Genomic DNA, 10,443 nt, shown 5'->3' with positions numbered 1-10,443 from the left:
AAAGAAGATCTATAAAAAGCACCATAGAGTGAGAGGGATTCTGGTGGAAGTTTTACCTCATACTGAATACACGAAGATTGGGGATAGATCTACTGGAAAGTCCATCTTTGAATCATTGTACTCTACCTACGAAGGAAATCAGCAGGTAAAGGAAGCTATGGCAAACCAGCTGGTTTACCAGTTTGAGCTTTTCAAGATGAAAGAGGATCAAGATATTGAAACCATGTATTCAAGGTTTCAAACTCTTTTCTTTGGACTTCAAGGTCCAAAAAAAAGATATGTTGCACCAAACCATGTAAATAAGATTCTTACGAGTCTTCTTGCAAGGTTAAGGCCAAAAGTCACTACCATACAAGAGGCAAAAGACTTGGAGAACCCGATATTTTCTCTCTAAAGCCATGAGATGGAACTTGAAGGTGACGAACCAAACAATCTCTCTAAGTCTGTTTCCTTTACCTCTAAGGAAAAGACCACCAAATCTCCTCAAACTACTAAATCAGAATAGAAGGATTCAAATGATGAATCTGATGATAATGAAGATTTTTAAGAGATGACTTACTTGACTATGAAAAGAAGATTTCCTAGCAGAAGTAGTGACTTAAAGACATCCCGCTTCACAGACAAAAGAGATAATAAAAAAGGATGCTTCAACTGTGGAAAGAATGGTCACTTCATAGCTGATTTCCCTGACGCACATTAGGGCTAATCAGCATAGGGAAACCTCAAAACGGAAACCTACAAGTGAAAGCTCAAGGAAATCTTCATGGAAACCTGGAAGATGCTTGATGAAGATACAGACTCTAAGGACAACAAAGAGGAAGCTAATATGGGTTTAGTAGTTACAACATCTTCTGGTGAAGAACCAAGCTCATATTCAGATGAGGATGATGAGGTAATCTATGAACAAATCTGTAATGAGTATATTCCTTATGTCAAAAGGCTTCTAAGACTCTATCTGAACAAATCAAGATCCTTAAAGGACTTGCAAAAACAATTTAATTTTTTATCAGAAGAGTTAAACCTTTGAGACGCCAAAATCACTATCTGTCAAGACAAAATCTCATGCTAAGGCAACTTTTAACCCAGATGAAATCGACATACTTTCAACTAAATTCAACAGTTCATCTGAAGTATCTAGTGATTATGATTTTGATAGAAGTAGATTAGCTTCCATATCTCACAATATTAGTAAGAAAAAAGGGAGAGAAATTGACTTCACAAGTGCGTCTGTTAAGGATACACATACTCTTGTGAAGACAAATCAATTATCCTGTTTTGTTTGCACTCAAAAGGGTCTGCTCTTTTACTCAAATCCAAATGCTGAAAAAGCAGAGAATCAAAACCCATCAGAGACAAGAAAGTCAAGATCCAAGGTGTTAACTAAGTCAAAACAAAGGACTTTTAGATTCATGGCCAACCGGGACTCAAATTTTAGTTCAAAGAGTATTCAAGATTATCCTCCAATCCAAAGGTCTTGAATAAATCTGAGCAACAAAACCCAAAGTGCATGGGACTAAAGAAGGGAAATTCCTTCAGAAATAAACCCAGAGAACCCAAGCATACATGGATCGGTAGAAAATCATAGCTTTCTCGACTTAAATCCTAAGCAACCTTACGTTATAAATAGAGACCCTTGTACACTATTTTATTCATTCAGAAACATTGGCGGTTTAGAGCAAGGGTCAAGCATCATAGATTCAAGGAGGAATTTCTCCTCCTTGTATTCTTCCTAGGGTATGTTTTTATTTTATGTTGTTATGATGTATGTTTCCATGAGCAAATAAACCTCTTGATTAGGGTTCCACTATGAACCCCTTCTTATTTGTTAGATTCAACTAATAAAGTTTTCATTCAGTTATATTCTGGTGTCCGATTTAATTTGTACTTGTCTGTTCGTAATTATTTTTCAATTGAAAATCTGTATAGGTAATCTTGAAAATTGATTCATAGAAGATTAGTATGATTGACAACCTGGAATTATTCGTTCATGGGAGTACTTATTTCTTATTTATTCATAATTGTTCATGGGAGTACTTTGTTCTTTGTTTATGTAGTTTTTAGGTCTTAATTAATAAGGACTTTGAATTGATCCAACAAAGAAGGAAGATGGGATTCACGGATTCCCTAATCACATTACACATCTGAATCACACAAACCTAATCTTGCATTGGGTCGGGCAATTAAACCCTGCAATTCTAACCATCATTACTATTTTCCGTGTTAAAATAAGTTTTGCAAATTATATATTGAGTTGAACGACAATCTTTGTGAAGAACGATACAACTTACTACTTATTACAATTTGGTGTACTTGCCAATTTTGTCCATCACTTTGCAACTTCCACCTCTTTTCTATCCAGTTTTACTAATGCACCTCTGTTTGCATTCTACTTCCTTATTCTTACCAAAAACACTATATTCTTCCCAAAAAATTATTTTCTCTCATTCTTTAACCAAACTAGTTAACTCCTCTACTTCCTCATTATTCATAACACCTATAATCACGAATAATTTAATTTCATAATATCGAGCAATCAATACTAATAATTGACAATAATACTAATATTATCCAATAATTATATTAACATATTAATATTAAAAATCAGGATATTACAACTTAACCTCAAATTTTCTACTCCACGGTAGGATTACCTTATCGATGGTCTAAGGAAAGGAGATGGATCTTTTGTTCTAGATACACATAACTAATTTGAATATTTTTATGTTTATAGTTCTAGAACATGTGACGTACAGATGTTATCTAATTGATCTTTTTCTTTGGGTTTTTAATATAAAAAAATGTTTTTGGATATCCGTTCTTACTAGGATATCTTGAAAAAAAAAATATTGTGATAAGATAAATATAATATTTTGGTGATATATCGATGATGTGATTGTAAAATATAGACAAAAAGAAAATATTTTGTTGAATGAGTGTATTGAAATAATGAATGTTCAAATATTATTGATTATTTTTTGTCAAAAAAAAAATTATTGATTATTTATAACATAATGAATAATTAAATTGTAGACAATAACAAAATATTAATCATAGGTAAAACCACTAGTAATAGGCATTATTGTTGCTGAAATGAGATATAATATACATAGAAATATTTATAGAGCCTTTATTCAAATAGTACATCACTTCTTAAAAATTAGAGTTTTATACAAAAGTGGGAAGAAAAAAACACTTCATTTGATAAAGAATTGTACTTACAACAGCTTTGAAATGTGGACTGGCTTATAAACAAATGATTTCTCATTAGTTATTAGGTCAATCTTCTTCTGGATCTAATATAGGTGGATATCCAAAACTATGCGACTTTCGACCCTCAATTATGGTAAGTGGTGGAAAGAATTGGTCTGGCCAATCCTCCTCTGGATCTAACATTGGCGCATACCCAAAACTATTATGCCCATCACTCACTACAGTAGTAAGAACCATCATTCCAAGTAGAAGTAATACTTGTGAGTATTTAGAGGCCATGTTTTTATAGATTTTAATTCACACAAATGGAAAGGGTGAGACAACTATTTATAAGAAAACCCTTGAGAATATTTAATGTTGAGCACGTCAACTTAAATTATTTATCATATTTTATACTTTAGTAATAAAAATGGTCCAAATGAGGTCACAAAAGGGTAGTGTGCATTTGTTGTGATTATTTTTGTGCACATTTCTACCATTTTATACATGTTTAACTCTATATGTTATCCTCCCTCAAAAAAAAAAAATCCATATCTTATCCCTTGCTTCCTATTTATAAGCAAAAACGGTATTATATATATATATATATATATATATATATATATATATATATATATATATCATTCTTGGTGTTTATTAGATTAGGGTTAGGTGTAGTCATGATCTTATGATTGCACACAATTACAACATCTCGGTTTCGGACGGTCTATATCTAAAATCTAATTTTGGATTAAAAGGTAAGGTTTTAAAATCTGGATCGTCTCAATGATTACACAACACTAATCTTATCCGTTAATGTTTTATGAATTTCATCATGTTTTAATGCCGAACTAATGTACATTACTAAGATTTCACGTTATTTAGAATTGAATCCTTAGAGAAAGCATCTCCAATAAGGAGACTTTAAAAACCGTTTGAAAAACCTAAAGCAATAACCCCAGTTCTAAACCATGGCAATTATGTTCCACTTAATTAGCTAAATTAAATGAAACAACTGATGATTAACAGAGATTAGGATTTGGTAATAGTGGTACTAGCCGTAACAATTGATTATGTTCACGACAATTTAGCAAAATATAGCAAAACCAATTTTTTGACTCAAGCCAGGTCTCGCGTGTCTAACATCAAAAGCATGATCGGCAACTAAATTTTGTCACAGCTAAATGATATGATATCTCTAAGACAATTACTTAGCGAACAATAACTTTTTTTTGAACAATAAAAAATGGAATATATATTAACCACCAAAAGCAACTCCTCTAGTACAAGGTGTGCCAAAAGAACTATTTTACAAACATAGAGTCATACAAACAACCAAAACAAACCATTATCCAGATACAAATTTAGGGCTGGTAGTGAATTATACCTTAGGTTCAATTCAATATTGGTAAGATCACAATTAAATAACAAGAATTATCGAATGTACATGGGTATCAATTGCATAAACTAGAACTCATAAATAAAATAACTCAATTAGATTCTAAGAGGATCATTGATGATATGAAATTAGATAGAAGTTTTAAGTCATTTGTAAAATCAAAATGGAATTTGTAAGATTCAACCACTATCTATCTCGTATTGCAGGCTATAACCTCCACATCGTGAGATATAAATGACATGCAAGGTGTTCACTCTATGTTTAACTAACATCGCGGGCCAACTTTCACTAATTTTAAGGAAAATACGTGCCTATATAAGGCAAACACCTAGGTCAGTGAAAAAACACTTTTTGATGAGAATATGAAGGCAGAAACACGATTTTGGTATATTAGGAGCGATCAGATCCATTTGAGAGCCATGGATTCATCAACTGATGATCCTTTTCTCATGCTTTCTTATTCATATGCAGTAGTTTATGTTTAGAAATAACGAGTAACTAATTCTATCGGGGTTGGGTCATAAAAGAGGAACTTCTCTGTAATCGTTTGATTTTGTAACTTTAAATTATCCTATGACTTCAGTTGTCTACTTTATTATTTTATTGGTTGAGTTTATCCTTAATGCTTTTTTATGCATTTATAAATGTTTATAAATTGATTTAGGTCTTGGTGGTTACTAACCCTGACTTTAATGGCTTGACCTAATTTAATTTAATCGTTTAGTTGTTATTAGCTTTAGAAATTTTCTAATATTGATTTATGTGCTTAATTTGGCGTTACTAATCCTTCAATGGTTATAGACTAACCTAAGACATTAAGGAGTCATAACTATTGAAGAGTGTTAGTTACTGTTAAAATAGTTGGAAGTTATGTGTAGTTAGTTAAGGTAGTTAGACTAGAGTAATTGTAATCAACTATAGTTAGTTGATAAGTAAACTAGAGTTAGTAGTTTGGTTAGAAGTTAGTTAGAGTTAGTTACTCAAACTAATCTCTTATATATAGGAACACTATTGTACTCATTCAATATCTTTTTATCAATCTATTCATTTCTACAATGAGTTTCTATGAGTATCTCCCACATGAGTACTCTTATGCTTGCTATCTCGCTTACATCTATGACTTTTCTCCCTATGATTCCATGATTCTTAACAGTTACCAAGACACTGGCCTAACTAATTTGATCAGATGTCTTAAAATCGAGCAATCAATCAAGGGAATATGATATGACCTCGTCGCCTTTTAATCCACCCCCCCCCCCCAATCATAATCCCTCTTACTTAACTTAATCGTAATCGTAGCAGTCAAGTTGAAGTATTGCAAACCTTGAGGTTAAGAAATTTATATATTTGACTACTTGCCAACGAACTAATACCCTTGCTACAAAATTGACATCACTCATCAAGAGTTTCAATCTGAAGAAAAGTTAGCTACTCAGACTTAGAAAGGAAAATGTAAAATTACACATGTGGATTGAATCTCCACTTCTTCTTTGTTTCCTTTTTTTGTATTCAGATCCTTTACATTTTTTACCATTTTACAAGCCGAATTCGACTTTAGTATATTTATGAAAACTTGTATCAATTAATGTTAGATTTCATTCGGAAATAGTTTGACTCCATTTGGTTACCTACAGCTCAAGATATCATTAAAAAATAAAATATCACATAGAGTTCATGTTATTTTTTAAACAAAAATTATTTTAGCTCTAAACCTAATAAACACAATGAGGATACGGTAAAATATAAGGTTAATGAAGAAGATAAAATTTTAAAAACCTTATGTAACATAAGAACCATTTATTCAAAATAACTCTTAAACAAGCATCAAGCAAACTAAATAACTGACACAAAAGCCTCAATAAAATTATGTAATTGATACCCATGTACATTAGGGCTGGATGAACCTTCTATTTTGTTCTATTTCTTCTCACCAAAACATTTATAACAACTTGTAAAAAGCATAACACAGTCACAAAATTATCTAGTTTGAACATAGTTGTTCTCGTTACTATTATTCACTATTGGATAGAGAGGCACTCACGTGTCTTTTTATTGCGCTAACGTTTAAAAATTATGAACAACATTTTTTTTTATGAAATTTTAATTTTGATTAAAAGAAAAAATATAAATGTTTATTGCTTTCAAATTATAACAAATCAAACTAATCATGATTATCTATTTTAATGAAACCAACAATATAACAAAAATATTTAATCTAAATTCTTATTTATTTAATGAAACCAACAACAATCTTTATTATAGAAAAAGTTGTTTTTTTAGAGAATAGAAAAAGTTTTTGTTTAAGGGCATGTAATTGGGATAATGAAAAAATAAGTATGGATACACTCATCTAGTTTGTTACACTTTTTAAATGATAAAGTAAAAAATTGAACATTTATGTTTGTTACACTTTTATTTTAATATTTAAATTTATTTTTATATATTTGTTACATGTGTTATTTGTATTGAAAATTGAGGGAATTTTTGGAAAGAAAAATTCAACCCAAAAGAGCTAAAAGGGGTAGTTTTCTTTATATATAGTATAAATATTTAAATCTATTCTTATCTATTTGTTACATGTGTTATTTGTATTGAAAATTGAGAGCATTTCCGCAAAGAAAAATCCAACCCAAAAGAGCTGAAAGGGGTAGTTTTCTTTACATATAGTATAGATATGATATTCTCCGAAACTACACCAAATCACTTAGCCCTCTATCATGAAAAAGAAGATGAATTTAAAAATAAAATAGCTCAGTTCTAGACCACTCACACGGCTACAAATGTGCAATATTACGCAGCCTCAAGGCTTCGCACTCAAAGGAGCACGCCAATTCGCCTGCGTCGTTCCACATTGGAGCATGCCTCCCTGTCGGGATCACGCTACACATGTCCACTCCCGCTCTTAGTCATATTGAGACAAAGAAAAATTATAAAAATGACAATTAAATTGGAAATAGATTGAGTATATTTTTTGAGGAAAAATAGATGGAGTATATATCAAACCAAATTGGCATTATTGTTGTAATCATAGATAAAATTTTTAGTAGTTGACATTATTTATGCTGAAATAAGAGGTAATTATTATACATATACATGTTTATTGAGCCTTTAATCAAATAAAGGGGCAAATTGTACTTCATTACTTAAAAAAATAGAATTTTAAAGGTAAATAGGAAGAAAAAAATAAAGAAAAGAAAACTTCATATAACAAACAATTATTCTTATTATTTTACTAGACCCACTTTTGCCACTTCGATCACTTGTAATGATAAGAAATTTTTGCAATGTGGACTGGCTCAAACGGTGTGGTTGATGGCTTCATTTGACTAGTTTGTCTCATAATCAGGTAACTCCTCTTTAGGTATTTTATAGTGGGATGGTAGTGGTTCATGAAAAATCTCTGGCCAATAATCTTCTGGATCTAACATAGGATCATATTCAAATTTATTATTATTCCTTTCACCAATCACAGTGGTAAGCATTATCATTCCAAGTAAAAGTAATACTAATGAATATTTAGAGCTCATATTTTGATCGAATTTTGATTGACACACTGGAAAGAGTGAAACAACTATTTATAGGAAAACACCTAAGAATATTTTGTGTTGAGGTCATCAATTTATATTTTTTTTGAACAGGGTCATCAATTTATATTATTATGCTTTTGTCAAAAAAATTATCTATTATACTTTAGTAATAAAAATGTCCAACTGAAGTCACAAAAGGGTAAAAGGCATTCGTCGGGATTATTTTTGTGCACACATTAATTATATTTTTATCTTTTTAAATACATATTTAACTTCATGTCTTGTATGTTGTTTTCACGTTATTATCGGATCAACTTGTGCACATTTGAGTAACAACTAACCTTTATTGTTAAACAAAATTTCTCCCTCCAGTATGAAATTTTTCAAAAAAAAATTGATTCTATTTATAAAAAAAGTCATAACTTTTATGGTGTATTTATTACGTAAAAGATTATGATTGTATATTTGTAAAAATATTTAAAAAGTTACAACAATTAATGATTGTCTTAGTTTTAAAATTTTTTGGGTTTTCTTCTTATATTAAGGACGGGATGGGGTAATAAGCTATGATTGTTACATCAAGATTAGGTGTAGTCACGATTATATGATTGCACACAATCACTACATCTTGGTTTTGGGCAGTCTACTTTACGAACTCTAGTTTTATATTAAATAGTAATTTTTTTTAAGAACTGGATCATCCTTGATCGAACAATCGAGATGTATGTGATTGTGCTTTGCTAATCACAATACATTATTCTTTTATGGATTTCTTCAAGTTCGAAGCTTGAATTTGCATGATAGTTTTCATGTATTTAGGTTCAACTAAATGTACATTGCTAAGATTTCACGTCATTTAGAATTGATTCCTTAGAGCATGCCTCATTTTTTATTGATCTTTTTATATTAAATATGTTCCGGACTGAGCAGTTGTGTAATGCTTATTTGTACATGCCCGAACCAAAACAGGCCCAATCTTGCATTTGGGTCGATTACTTCCGACACACACCCTCTCTCTGCGAGGAGGGTGTAAGACACATTCAAACTGAATGTAGAACATGCCCACGATTCTCGCTCGACGATAACGATTCCTGGAAATTTGTAACCGTCAGATGCCTCATTGTGCCTTACAACGACTCATGCCCGTCACCTTTATATAAGAGGACTTTACACAATCCCCAAAGGTATGATACCATTTCTATCTCTAACCATCTTAAACTTACTTGAGCGTAAGAGTGTTTGCATGTACACCCCCCTGGTCGTTTTAAATCTCACAAACAGCCAAAGACTACTGCATCATACGTCATCATCTTATAAGGTACAATTAGTGGTATCGTATTTTCCTACTTAAAAGACCAAATCTTCATAAATTTCCTAAAAGGAACCTACTCTTACGATGGCCAACGGTGCAGCATCCCAAGAGTGAGATCCACCGTCCACAACGTGACGGTCAAACATTAACTCCCTCACCAACTGACGAGTGCACCATCGTGTCCCATCAATGGCGAGTTCCCTTCGAGAGGCTCCACTAATTGTCCCCTCGCGGCCAAACAAGGAAGCAAGCAACACATCTCCCGTAGATGTCATGTTCAACAACATCCTTCAAACCCTACACCGCAAAAATTATATGATTAAGGATCAGAACCGACAAATCAAAGAAATGAAGGATCCCCACTCCAAGGATTACTGAGGAGATCACCATATCCTCGTTCAATTATTCGACCTCCTTCCCCACATCATAGCAGCATGGGAAGGAATACCCTTCCATCAAGATCCAGGTCCCCTAGACATTCTCTGAACATAAGATCTCCTAGACATTCTCCAAAAATAAGATCTCCTAGGAGTTCTCCGAGTAGAAGGTAACCCCACTCCCCAAGGCATATAAGACGCTAATTGTCTTTGTCATATTTTGATGACGATCGTGCGTCGTATGGTCCATTCACCCGACGGATTAGAGAAACATGGATTTGGTAGGCACTGTAGAAGACTCCCTAGATGAACATGTACAAACCCCAAATTTTTAATCAATTAATTTAATAATATTAAAATAGGTTGAGTCTTATTTAGGATTATGATGATGCACTTTTATTTAATATTATATTATTTTAAAAGAAATAGAGTTATGATAAGTAATGATGTAATATGAGGATTAATATGAGAGGAGACATTATGCAAAAAATGGTCATAGATAGTGATTTTTCGGACCATTTATAGCACTTTAAAAGCGCTATGGTAAATGACGCTGGTAAATGTAATATAGTGCTTGTTTTCTTTATAAACTGTTGTCTAAAGCAGGGTTTATATAGCACTTTTTGTTAAAAATAGCTA

The 10,443-nt window shown here is 32.0% G+C and overlaps 1 long non-coding RNA gene across 1 annotated transcript; it reads right to left on the bottom strand.

Annotated features, from left to right (window-relative positions):
* Positions 1–2,098: 2,098 nt before the first annotated feature.
* LOC120576911 (uncharacterized) lies at positions 2,099–3,523 on the bottom strand. Its single transcript, XR_005643010.1, has 2 exons — positions 3,220–3,523; positions 2,099–2,494 (listed from the first exon to the last, which is right to left on the bottom strand). It is a non-coding gene; the product is annotated as an uncharacterized lncRNA (long non-coding RNA).
* Positions 3,524–10,443: the final 6,920 nt, after the last annotated feature.

The sequence above is a fragment of the Medicago truncatula genome, chromosome 7, assembly GCF_003473485.1.
Source record: "Medicago truncatula cultivar Jemalong A17 chromosome 7, MtrunA17r5.0-ANR, whole genome shotgun sequence".
In the NCBI taxonomy this organism is placed as follows: domain Eukaryota; kingdom Viridiplantae; phylum Streptophyta; class Magnoliopsida; order Fabales; family Fabaceae; genus Medicago; species Medicago truncatula.
The sequence above is the reverse complement of the archived record's forward strand: the minus strand, read 5'-3'. Positions and strand labels throughout refer to the sequence as shown.